The sequence below is a fragment of the Oncorhynchus clarkii genome, chromosome 23 (assembly GCF_045791955.1).
Source record: "Oncorhynchus clarkii lewisi isolate Uvic-CL-2024 chromosome 23, UVic_Ocla_1.0, whole genome shotgun sequence".
NCBI lineage: Eukaryota > Metazoa > Chordata > Actinopteri > Salmoniformes > Salmonidae > Oncorhynchus > Oncorhynchus clarkii.
Window position 1 is genome coordinate 61380113 of NC_092169.1, and position 13353 is coordinate 61393465.

Here is a 13353-nt window from a genome sequence, read left to right on the forward strand (position 1 = left end):
GGGAAAATTCGGGAAAAAATCGGAAAAAATCGGGAAAAATCGGGAAAAAAATCGTGAAAAAATTGGGAAAAATTCGGGGAAAATTCGGGGAAAAAATCGGAAAAAATCGGGAAAAATCGGGGAAAAAATCGGGAAAAAATCGGGAAAAATTCGGGAAAATTCGGGAAAAAATCGGAAAAAATCGGGAAAAATCGGGGAAAAAAATCGGGAAAAAATCGGGAAAAAATCGGGAAAAATTCGGGAAAATTCGGGGAAAAAATCGGAAAAAATCGGGAAAAATCGGGGAAAAAATCGGTAAAAAATCGGGAAAAATTCGGGGAAAATCGGGAAAAAAATCGGGAAAAAATCGGGAAAAATTCGGGGAAAATTCGGGAAAAATCGGGAAAAAAATCGGGAAAAAAATCGGGAAAAAATCGGGAAAAATTCGGGGAAAATTCGGGGAAAAAAATCGGAAAAAATCGGGAAAAATCGGGAAAAATTCGGGGAAAATTCGGGAAAAATCGGGAAAAAAATCGGGAAAAAAATCGGGAAAAAATCGGAAAAATACGGGAAAAATCGGGAAAAATCGGGAAAAAAATCGGGAAAAAATCGGAAAAAATCGGGAAAAAAATCGGGAAAAAATCGGGAAAAATTCGGGGAAAATCGGGAAAAAAATCGGGAAAAAATCGGGAAAAATTCGGGGAAAATTCGGGAAAAAATCGGAAAAAATCGGGAAAAATCGGGAAAAAAATCGTGAAAAAATTGGGAAAAATTCGGGGAAAATTCGGGAAAAAATCGGAAAAAATCGGGAAAAATCGGGAAAAAATCGGGAAAAAATCGGAAAAATTCGGGGAAAATTCGGGGAAAAAATCGGAAAAAATCGGGAAAAATCGGGGAAAAAAATCGGGAAAAAATCGGGAAAAAATCGGGAAAAATTCGGGGAAAATTCGGGGAAAAAATCGGAAAAAATCGGGAAAAATCGGGGAAAAAATCGGTAAAAAATCGGGAAAAATTCGGGGAAAATCGGGAAAAAAATCGGGAAAAAATCGGGAAAAATTCGGGGAAAATTCGGGAAAAATCGGGAAAAAAATCGGGAAAAAAATCGGGAAAAAATCGGGAAAAATTCGGGGAAAATTCGGGGAAAAAAATCGGAAAAAATCGGGAAAAATCGGGAAGAAAATCGGGAAAAAATCGGGAAAAATTCGGGGAAAATTCGGGGAAAAAATCGGAAAAAATCGGGAAAAAAATCGGGAAAAAATCGGGAAAAATCGGGAAAAATCGGGAAAAAAATCGGGAAAAAATCGGAAAAAAAATCGGGAAAAATCGGGAAAAAATCGGGAAAAAATCGGAAAAAATCGGGAAAAATCGGGAAAAAAATCGGGAAAAAATCGGAAAAAATCGGGAAAAAAATCGGGAAAAAATCGGGAAAAATTCGGGGAAAATCGGGAAAAAAATCGGGAAAAAATCGGGAAAAATTCGGGGAAAATTCGGGAAAAATCGGGAAAAAAATCGGGAAAAAAATCGGGAAAAAATCGTGAAAAAATCGGGAAAAATTCGGGGAAAATCGGGAAAAAAATCGTGAAAAAATCGGGAAAAAAATCGGGAAAAAATCGGGAAAAATTCGGGGAAAATTCGGGGAAAAAATCGGAAAAAATCGGGAAAAATCGGGGAAAAAATCGGGAAAAATCGGGAAAAATCGGAAAAAATCGGGAAAAAAATCGGGAAAAAATCGGAAAAAAAATCGGAAAAAATCGGGAAAAATCGGGAAAAAAATCGGGAAAAAATCGGAAAAAAAATCGGGAAAAATCGGGAAAAAATCGGGAAAAAATCGGAAAAAATCGGGAAAAATCGGGAAAAAAATCGGGAAAAAATCGGGAAAAATTCGGGGAAAATTCGGGGAAAAAATCGGAAAAAATCGGGAAAAATCGGGAAAAATCGGGAAAAAAATCGGGAAAAAATCGGAAAAAATCGGGAAAAAAATCGGGAAAAAATCGGGGAAAATTCGGGGAAAAAATCGGAAAAAATCGGGAAAATTCGGAAAAAAATCGGGGAAAAAATCGGGAAAAAATCGGGGAAAAAATCGGGAAAAATCGGGAAAAATTCGGGGAAAATTCGGGGAAAATCGGGAAAAAAATCGGGAAAAAATCGGGAAAAATTCGGGGAAAAATCGGGAAAAATCGGGAAAAAAATCGGGAAAAAATCGGGAAAAATTCGGGGAAAATTCGGGAAAAATCGGGAAAAATTCGGGAAAAATTCGGGGAAAATCGGGAAAATTCGGAAAAAAATCGGGGAAAAAATCGGGAAAAAATCGGGAAAAATTCGGGGAAAATTCGGGGAAAATCGGGAAAAAAATCGGGAAAAAATCGGGAAAAATTCGGGGAAAAATCGGGAAAAATCGGGAAAAAAATCGGGAAAAAATCGGGAAAAATTCGGGGAAAATTCGGGAAAAATCGGGAAAAATTCGGGAAAAATTCGGGGAAAATTCGGGGAAAAAATCGGGAAAAATCGGGGAAAAAATCGGGAAAAAATCGGGAAAAATTCGGGGAAAATTCGGGGAAAAAATCGGAAAAAATCGGGAAAAAAATCGGGAAAAAATTGGGAAAAATTCGGGGAAAATTCGGGGATTAAATCGGGAAAAATTCGGGGAAAAAATCGGGAAAAAATCGGGAAAAATTCGGGGAAAAATCGGGAAAAAATCGGAAAAAATCGGGAAAAATCGGGAAAAAAATCGGGAAAAAATTGGGAAAAATTCGGGGAAAATTCGGGAAAAAATCGGAAAAAATCGGGAAAAATCGGGGAAAAAATCGGGAAAAAATCGGGAAAAATTCGGGGAAAATTCGGGGAAAAAATCGGAAAAAATCGGGAAAAATCGGGGAAAAAAATCGGGAAAAAATCGGGAAAAATTCGGGGAAAATCGGGAAAAAAATCGGGAAAAAATCGGGAAAAATTCGGGGAAAATTCGGGAAAAATCGGGAAAAAAATCGGGAAAAAAATCGGGAAAAAATCGGAAAAATTCGGGAAAATTCGGGGAAAAAATCGGAAAAAATCGGGAAAAAATAGGAAAAAATCGGGAAAAATCGGGAAAAATCGGGAAAAAAATCGGGAAAAAATCGGAAAAAATCGGGAAAAAAATCGGGAAAAAATCGGGGAAAATTCGGGGAAAAAATCGGAAAAAATCGGGAAAATTCGGAAAAAAATCGGGGAAAAAATCGGGAAAAAATCGGGGAAAAAATCGGGAAAAATCGGAAAAAAATCGGGAAAAAATCGGGAAAAAATCGGGAAAAATCGGGAAAAAAATAGGAAAAAAATCGGGAAAAAATCGGGAAAAATTCGGGAAAATTCGGGGAAAAAATCGGAAAAAATCGGGAAAAATCGGGAAAAAAATCGGGAAAAAATCGGGAAAAATTCGGGAAAATTCGGGAAAAAATCGGAAAAAATCGGGAAAAATCGGGAAAAAATCGGGAAAAATTCGGGGAAAATCGGGAAAAAAATCGGGAAAAAATCGGGAAAAATTGGGAAAAAAATCGGGAAAAAATCGGGAAAAATTCGGGGAAAATTCGGGGAAAAAATCGGAAAAAATCGGGAAAAATCGGGGAAAAAATCGGGAAAAATTCGGGGAAAATCGGGAAAAAAATCGTGAAAAAATCGGGAAAAATTCGGGGAAAATTCGGGAAAAATCGGGAAAAAAATCGGGAAAAAAATCGGGAAAAAATCGGGAAAAATTCGGGGAAAATTCGGGAAAAAAATCGGAAAAAATCGGGAAAAATCGGGAAGAAAATCGGGAAAAAATCGGGAAAAATTCGGGGAAAATTCGGGGAAAAAATCGGAAAAAATCGGGAAAAAAATCGGGAAAAAATCGGAAAAAAAATCGGAAAAAATCGGGAAAAATCGGGAAAAAAATCGGGAAAAAATCGGAAAAAAAATCGGGAAAAATCGGGAAAAAATCGGGAAAAAATCGGAAAAAATCGGGAAAAATCGGGAAAAAAATCGGGAAAAAATCGGGAAAAATTCGGGGAAAATTCGGGGAAAAAATCGGAAAAAATCGGGAAAAATCGGGAAAAAAATCGGGAAAAAATCGGGAAAAATTCGGGGAAAATTCGGGGAAAAATCGGGAAAAAAATCGGGAAAAAATCGAGAAAAATTTGGGGAAAATTCGGGGAAGATATCGGGAAAAAATCGGGAAAAAATCGGGAAAAATCGGGAAAAAATCGGGAAAAATCGGGAAAAAAATCGGGAAAAAATCGGGGAAAATTCGGGGAAAAAATCGGAAAAAATCGGGACAAAATAGGAAAAAATAAGGAAAAATCGGGAAAAAAATCGGGAAAAAATCGGAAAAAATCGGGAAAAAAATCGGGAAAAAATCGGGGAAAATTCGGGGAAAAAATCGGAAAAAATCGGGAAAATTCGGAAAAAAATCGGGGAAAAAATCGGGAAAAAATCGGGGAAAAAATCGGGAAAAATCGGAAAAAAATCGGGAAAAAATCGGGAAAAATCGGGAAAAAAATAGGAAAAAAATCGGGAAAAAAATCGGGGAAAATTCGGGGAAAATTCGGGAAAAAATCGGAAAAAATCGGGAAAAATCGGGAAAAAAATCGGGAAAAAATCGGGAAAAATTCGGGGAAAATTCGGGGAAAAAATCGGAAAAAATCGGGAAAAATCGGGGAAAAAATCGGGAAAAATCGGGAAAAAATCGGGAAAAAATCGGAAAAAATCGGGAAAAATCGGGAAAAAAATCGGGAAAAAATCGGGAAAAATTCGGGAAAATTCGGGAAAAAATCGGAAAAAATCGGGAAAAATCGGGAAAAATCGGGAAAAAAATCGGGAAAAAATCGGAAAAAATCGGGAAAAAAATCGGGAAAAAATCGGGGAAAATTCGGGAAAAAATCGGAAAAAATCGGGAAAATTCGGAAAAAATCGGGGAAAAAATCGGAAAAAATCGGGGAAAAAATCGGGAAAAATCGGGAAAAATTCGGGGAAAATTCGGGGAAAATCGGGAAAAAAATCGGGAAAAAATCGGGAAAAATTCGGGAAAAATCGGGAAAAATCGGGAAAAAAATCGGGAAAAAATCGGGAAAAATTCGGGAAAATTCGGGAAAAATCGGGAAAAATTCGGGAAAAATTCGGGGAAAATCGGGAAAATTCGGAAAAAAATCGGGGAAAAAATCGGGAAAAAATCGGGAAAAATTCGGGGAAAATTCGGGGAAAATCGGGAAAAAAATCGGGAAAAAATCGGGAAAAATTCGGGGAAAAATCGGGAAAAATCGGGAAAAAAATCGGGAAAAAATCGGGAAAAATTCGGGGAAAATTCGGGAAAAATCGGGAAAAATTCGGGAAAAATTCGGGGAAAATTCGGGAAAAAATCGGGAAAAATCGGGAAAAAATCGGGAAAAAATCGGAAAAATTCGGGAAAATTCGGGAAAAAATCGGAAAAAATCGGGAAAAAAATCGGGAAAAAATTGGGAAAAATTCGGGGAAAATTCGGGGATTAAATCGGGAAAAATTCGGGGAAAAAATCGGGAAAAAATCGGGAAAAATTCGGGAAAAATCGGGAAAAAATCGGAAAAAATCGGGAAAAATCGGGAAAAAAATCGGGAAAAAATTGGGAAAAATTCGGGAAAATTCGGGGAAAAAATCGGAAAAAATCGGGAAAAATCGGGAAAAAATCGGGAAAAAATCGGGAAAAATTCGGGGAAAATTCGGGGAAAAAATCGGAAAAAATCGGGAAAAATCGGGGAAAAAAATCGGGAAAAAATCGGGAAAAAATCGGAAAAATTCGGCGAAAATTCGGGAAAAAATCGGAAAAAATCGGGAAAAATCGGGAAAAAATCGGGAAAAAATCGGGAAAAATTCGGGGAAAATCGGGAAAAAAATCGGGAAAAAATCGGGAAAAATTCGGGAAAATTCGGGAAAAATCGGGAAAAAAATCGGGAAAAAAATCGGGAAAAAATCGGGAAAAATTCGGGGAAAATTCGGGAAAAAATCGGAAAAAATCGGGAAAAAATAGGAAAAAATCGGGAAAAATCGGGAAAAATCGGGAAAAAAATCGGGAAAAAATCGGAAAAAATCGGGAAAAAAATCGGGAAAAAATCGGGGAAAATTCGGGAAAAAATCGGAAAAAATCGGGAAAATTCGGAAAAAAATCGGGGAAAAAATCGGGAAAAAATCGGGAAAAAATCGGGAAAAATCGGAAAAAAATCGGGAAAAAATCGGGAAAAAATCGGGAAAAATCGGGAAAAAAATAGGAAAAAAATCGGGAAAAAATCGGGAAAAATTCGGGAAAATTCGGGAAAAAATCGGAAAAAATCGGGAAAAATCGGGAAAAAAATCGGGAAAAAATCGGGAAAAATTCGGGGAAAATTCGGGAAAAAATCGGAAAAAATCGGGAAAAATCGGGAAAAAATCGGGAAAAATTCGGGGAAAATCGGGAAAAAAATCGGGAAAAAATCGGGAAAAATTGGGAAAAAAATCGGGAAAAAATCGGGAAAAATTCGGGGAAAATTCGGGAAAAAATCGGAAAAAATCGGGAAAAATCGGGAAAAAATCGGGAAAAATTCGGGAAAATCGGGAAAAAAATCGTGAAAAAATCGGGAAAAATTCGGGAAAATTCGGGAAAAATCGGGAAAAAAATCGGGAAAAAAATCGGGAAAAAATCGGGAAAAATTCGGGGAAAATTCGGGGAAAAAAATCGGAAAAAATCGGGAAAAATCGGGAAGAAAATCGGGAAAAAATCGGGAAAAATTCGGGAAAATTCGGGAAAAAATCGGAAAAAATCGGGAAAAAAATCGGGAAAAAATCGGAAAAAAAATCGGAAAAAATCGGGAAAAATCGGGAAAAAAATCGGGAAAAAATCGGAAAAAAAATCGGGAAAAATCGGGAAAAAATCGGGAAAAAATCGGAAAAAATCGGGAAAAATCGGGAAAAAAATCGGGAAAAAATCGGGAAAAATTCGGGGAAAATTCGGGAAAAAATCGGAAAAAATCGGGAAAAATCGGGAAAAAAATCGGGAAAAAATCGGGAAAAATTCGGGGAAAATTCGGGGAAAAATCGGGGAAAAAAATCGGGAAAAAATCGAGAAAAATTTGGGGAAAATTCGGGGAAGATATCGGGAAAAAATCGGGAAAAAATCGGGGAAAAATCGGGAAAAAATCGGGAAAAATCGGGAAAAAAATCGGGAAAAAATCGGGGAAAATTCGGGGAAAAAATCGGAAAAAATCGGGACAAAATAGGAAAAAATAAGGAAAAATCGGGAAAAAAATCGGGAAAAAATCGGAAAAAATCGGGAAAAAAATCGGGAAAAAATCGGGGAAAATTCGGGAAAAAATCGGAAAAAATCGGGAAAATTCGGAAAAAAATCGGGGAAAAAATCGGGAAAAAATCGGGAAAAAATCGGGAAAAATCGGAAAAAAATCGGGAAAAAATCGGGAAAAATCGGGAAAAAAATAGGAAAAAAATCGGGAAAAAAATCGGGGAAAATTCGGGGAAAATTCGGGAAAAAATCGGAAAAAATCGGGAAAAATCGGGAAAAAAATCGGGAAAAAATCGGGAAAAATTCGGGGAAAATTCGGGGAAAAAATCGGAAAAAATCGGGAAAAATCGGGGAAAAAATCGGGAAAAATTCGGGAAAAAATCGGAAAAAATCGGGAAAAAAATCGGGAAAAAATCGGGAAAAATTCGGGGAAAATCGGGAAAAAAATCGGGAAAAAATCGGGAAAAATTCGGGAAAAATCGGGAAAAATCGGGAAAAAAATCGGGAAAAAATCGGGAAAAATTCGGGGAAAATTCGGGAAAAATCGGGAAAAATTCGGGAAAAATTCGGGGAAAATTCGGGAAAAAATCGGGAAAAATCGGGAAAAAATCGGGAAAAAATCGGAAAAATTCGGGGAAAATTCGGGGAAAATTCGGGAAAAAATCGGGAAAAATCGGGAAAAAATCGGGAAAAAATCGGAAAAATTCGGGGAAAATTCGGGAAAAAATCGGAAAAAATCGGGAAAAATCGGGAAAAAAATCGGGAAAAAATTGGGAAAAATTCGGGGAAAATTCGGGGAAAAAATCGGAAAAAATCGGGAAAAATCGGGAAAAAATCGGGAAAAAATCGGGAAAAATTCGGGGAAAATTCGGGAAAAAATCGGAAAAAATCGGGAAAAATCGGGAAAAAATCGGTAAAAAATCGGGAAAAATTCGGGAAAATCGGGAAAAAAATCGGGAAAAAATCGGGAAAAATTCGGGGAAAATTCGGGAAAAATCGGGAAAAAAATCGGGAAAAAAATCGGGAAAAAATCGGGAAAAAAATCGGGAAAAAATCGGGAAAAATTCGGGAAAAATCGGGAAAAAAATCGGGAAAAAATCGGAAAAAATCGGGAAAAAAATCGGGAAAAAATCGGGAAAAATTCGGGGAAAATCGGGAAAAAAATCGGGAAAAAATCGGGAAAAATTCGGGGAAAATTCGGGAAAAATCGGGAAAAAAATCGGGAAAAAATCGGGAAAAATTCGGTTAAAATTCGGGAAAAATCGGGAAAAATTCGGGAAAAATTCGGGGAAAAAATCGGGAAAAATCGGGAAAAAATCGGGAAGAAATCGGGAAAAATTCGGGGAAAATTCGGGAAAAAATCGGAAAAAATCGGGAAAAATCGGGAAAAAAATCGTGAAAAAATTGGGAAAAATTCGGGGAAAATTCGGGGAAAAAATCGGAAAAAATCGGGAAAAATCGGGGAAAAAATCGGAAAAAATCGGGAAAAATTCGGGGAAAATTCGGGAAAAAATCGGAAAAAATCGGGAAAAATCGGGAAAAAAATCGGGAAAAAATCGGGAAAAAATCGGGAAAAATTCGGGGAAAATTCGGGGAAAAAATCGGAAAAAATCGGGAAAAATCGGGGAAAAAATCGGTAAAAAATCGGGAAAAATTCGGGAAAAATTCGGGGAAAATTCGGGGAAAAAAATCGGAAAAAATCGGGAAAAATCGGGAAGAAAATCGGGAAAAAATCGGGAAAAATTCGGGGAAAATTCGGGGAAAAAATCGGAAAAAATCGGGAAAACAATCGGGAAAAAATCGGGAAAAATCGGGAAAAATCGGGAAAAAAATCGGGAAAAAATCGGAAAAAAAATCGGGAAAAATCGGGAAAAAATCGGGAAAAAATCGGAAAAAATCGGGAAAAATCGGGAAAAAAATCGGGAAAAAATCGGGAAAAATTCGGGGAAAATTCGGGGAAAATCGGGAAAAAAATCGGGAAAAAATCGGGAAAAATTCGGGAAAAATCGGGAAAAATCGGGAAAAAAATCGGGAAAAAATCGGGAAAAATTCGGGGAAAATTCGGGAAAAATCGGGAAAAAATCGGGAAAAATTCGGGGAAAATTCGGGGAAAAAATCGGGAAAAATCGGGGAAAAAATCGGGAAAAAATCGGGAAAAATTCGGGGAAAATTCGGGGAAAAAATCGGAAAAAATCGGGAAAAAAATCGGGAAAAAATTGGGAAAAATTCGGGGAAAATTCGGGGAAAAAATCGGGAAAAATTCGGGAAAAAATCGGGAAAAAATCGGGAAAAATTCGGGGAAAATTCGGGGAAAAAATCGGAAAAAATCGGGAAAAATCGGGAAAAAAATCGGGAAAAAATTGGGAAAAATTCGGGGAAAATTCGGGAAAAAATCGGAAAAAATCGGGAAAAATCGGGGAAAAAATCGGGAAAAAATCGAGAAAAATTCGGGGAAAATTCGGGGAAAAAATCGGAAAAAATCGGGAAAAATCGGGGAAAAAAATCGGGAAAAAATCGGGAAAAAATCGGGAAAAATTCGGCGAAAATTCGGGGAAAAAATCGGAAAAAATCGGGAAAATCGGGGAAAAAATCGGTAAAAAATCGGGAAAAATTCGGGGAAAATCGGGAAAAAAATCGGGAAAAAATCGGGAAAAATTCGGGGAAAATTCGGGAAAAATCGGGAAAAAAATCGGGAAAAAAATCGGGAAAAAATCGGGAAAAATTCGGGGAAAATTCGGGGAAAAAATCGGAAAAAATCGGGAAAAAATAGGAAAAAATCGGGAAAAATCGGGAAAAATCGGGAAAAAAATCGGGAAAAAATCGGAAAAAATCGGGAAAAAAATCGGGAAAAAATCGGGGAAAATTCGGGGAAAAAATCGGAAAAAATCGGGAAAATTCGGAAAAAAATCAGGGAAAAAATCGGGAAAAAATCGGGGAAAAAATCGGGAAAAATCGGAAAAAAATCGGGAAAAAATCGGGAAAAAATCGGGAAAAATCGGGAAAAAAATAGGAAAAAAATCGGGAAAAAATCGGGAAAAATTCGGGGAAAATTCGGGGAAAAAATCGGAAAAAATCGGGAAAAATCGGGAAAAAAATCGGGAAAAAATCGGGAAAAATTCGGGGAAAATTCGGGGAAAAAATCGGAAAAAAATCGGGAAAAATCGGGGAAAAAATCGGGAAAAATTCGGGGAAAATCGGGAAAAAAATCGGGAAAAAATCGGGAAAAATTGGGAAAAAAATCGGGAAAAAATCGGGAAAAATTCGGGGAAAATTCGGGGAAAAAATCGGAAAAAATCGGGAAAAATCGGGGAAAAAATCGGGAAAAATTCGGGGAAAATCGGGAAAAAAATCGGGAAAAAATTGGGAAAAATTCGGGAAAATTCGGGAAAAAATCGGAAAAAATCGGGAAAAATCGGGAAAAAATCGGGAAAAAATCGGGAAAAATTCGGGGAAAATTCGGGAAAAAATCGGAAAAAATCGGGAAAAATCGGGGAAAAAAATCGGGAAAAAATCGGGAAAAAATCGGGAAAAATTCGGGGAAAATTCGGGGAAAAAATCGGAAAAAATCGGGAAAAAAATCGGGAAAAAATCGGGAAAAAATCGGGAAAAATTCGGGAAAAATTCGGGGAAAATTCGGGGAAAAAAATCGGAAAAAATCGGGAAAAATCGGGAAGAAAATCGGGAAAAAATCGGGAAAAATTCGGGGAAAATTCGGGGAAAAAATCGGAAAAAATCGGGAAAACAATCGGGAAAAAATCGGGAAAAATCGGGAAAAATCGGGAAAAAAATCGGGAAAAAATCGGAAAAAAAATCGGGAAAAATCGGGAAAAAATCGGGAAAAAATCGGAAAAAATCGGGAAAAATCGGGAAAAAAATCGGGAAAAAATCGGAAAAATTCGGGAAAATTCGGGGAAAATCGGGAAAAAAATCGGGAAAAAATCGGGAAAAATTCGGGGAAAAATCGGGAAAAATCGGGAAAAAAATCGGGAAAAAATCGGGAAAAATTCGGGGAAAATTCGGGAAAAATCGGGAAAAAATCGGGAAAAATTCGGGGAAAATTCGGGAAAAAATCGGGAAAAATCGGGGAAAAAATCGGGAAAAAATCGGGAAAAATTCGGGGAAAATTCGGGGAAAAAATCGGAAAAAATCGGGAAAAAAATCGGGAAAAAATTGGGAAAAATTCGGGGAAAATTCGGGAAAAAATCGGGAAAAATTCGGGAAAAAATCGGGAAAAAATCGGGAAAAATTCGGGAAAATTCGGGGAAAAAATCGGAAAAAATCGGGAAAAATCGGGAAAAAAATCGGGAAAAAATTGGGAAAAATTCGGGGAAAATTCGGGGAAAAAATCGGAAAAAATCGGGAAAAATCGGGAAAAAATCGGAAAAAATCGGGAAAAATTCGGGGAAAATTCGGGGAAAAAATCGGAAAAAATCGGGAAAAATCGGGGAAAAAAATCGGGAAAAAATCGGGAAAAAATCGGGAAAAATTCGGCGAAAATTCGGGGAAAAAATCGGAAAAAATCGGGAAAAATCGGGAAAAAATCGGTAAAAAATCGGGAAAAATTCGGGGAAAATCGGGAAAAAAATCGGGAAAAAATCGGGAAAAATTCGGGGAAAATTCGGGAAAAATCGGGAAAAAAATCGGAAAAAAATCGGAAAAAATCGGGAAAAATTCGGGGAAAATTCGGGGAAAAAATCGGAAAAAATCGGGAAAAAATAGGAAAAAATCGGGAAAAATCGGGAAAAATCGGGAAAAAAATCGGGAAAAAATCGGAAAAAATCGGGAAAAAAATCGGGAAAAAATCGGGGAAAATTCGGGAAAAAATCGGAAAAAATCGGGAAAATTCGGAAAAAAATCAGGGAAAAAATCGGGAAAAAATCGGGGAAAAAATCGGGAAAAATCGGAAAAAAATCGGGAAAAAATCGGGAAAAAATCGGGAAAAATCGGGAAAAAAATAGGAAAAAAATCGGGAAAAAATCGGGAAAAATTCGGGGAAAATTCGGGGAAAAAATCGGAAAAAATCGGGAAAAATCGGGAAAAAAATCGGGAAAAAATCGGGAAAAATTCGGGGAAAATTCGGGGAAAAAATCGGAAAAAAATCGGGAAAAATCGGGGAAAAAATCGGGAAAAATTCGGGGAAAATCGGGAAAAAAATCGGGAAAAAATCGGGAAAAATTGGGAAAAAAATCGGGAAAAAATCGGGAAAAATTCGGGGAAAATTCGGGGAAAAAATCGGAAAAAATCGGGAAAAATCGGGGAAAAAATCGGGAAAAATTCGGGGAAAATCGGGAAAAAAATCGGGAAAAAATCGGGAAAAATTCGGGGAAAATTCGGGAAAAATCGGGAAAAAAATCGGGAAAAAAATCGGGAAAAAATCGGGAAAAATTCGGGGAAAATTCGGGGAAAAATTCGGGAAAAATCGGGAAAAAAATCGGGAAAAAAATCTGGAAAAAATCGGGAAAAATTCGGGAAAAATCGGGAAAAATCGGGAAAAAAATCGGGAAAAAATCGGAAAAAATCGGGAAAAAAATCGGGAAAAAATCGGGAAAAATTCGGGGAAAATCGGGAAAAAAATCGGGAAAAAATCGGGAAAAATTCGGGGAAAATTCGGGAAAAATCGGGAAAAAAATCGGGAAAAAATCGGGAAAAATTCGGGGAAAATTCGGGAAAAATCGGGAAAAATTCGGGAAAAATTCGGGGAAAAAATCGGGAAAAATCGGGAAAAAATCGGGAAAAAATCGGGAAAAATTCGGGGAAAAAATCGGGAAAAATCGGGAAAAATCGGGGAAAAAATCGGGAAAAAATCGGGAAAAATTCGGGGAAAATTCGGGGAAAAAATCGGAAAAAATCGGGAAAAATCGGGGAAAAAAATCGGGAAAAAATCGGGAAAAAATCGGGAAAAATTCGGGAAAATTCGGGAAAAAATCGGAAAAAATCGGGAAAAATCGGGAAAAAATCGGTAAAAAATCGGGAAAAATTCGGGGAAAATCGGGAAAAAAATCGGGAAAAAATCGGGAAAAATTCGGGGAAAATTCGGGAAAAATCGGGAAAAAAATCGGGAAAAAATCGGGAAAAATTCGGGGAAAATTCGGGGAAAAAATCGGAAAAAATCGGGAAAAATCGGGAAG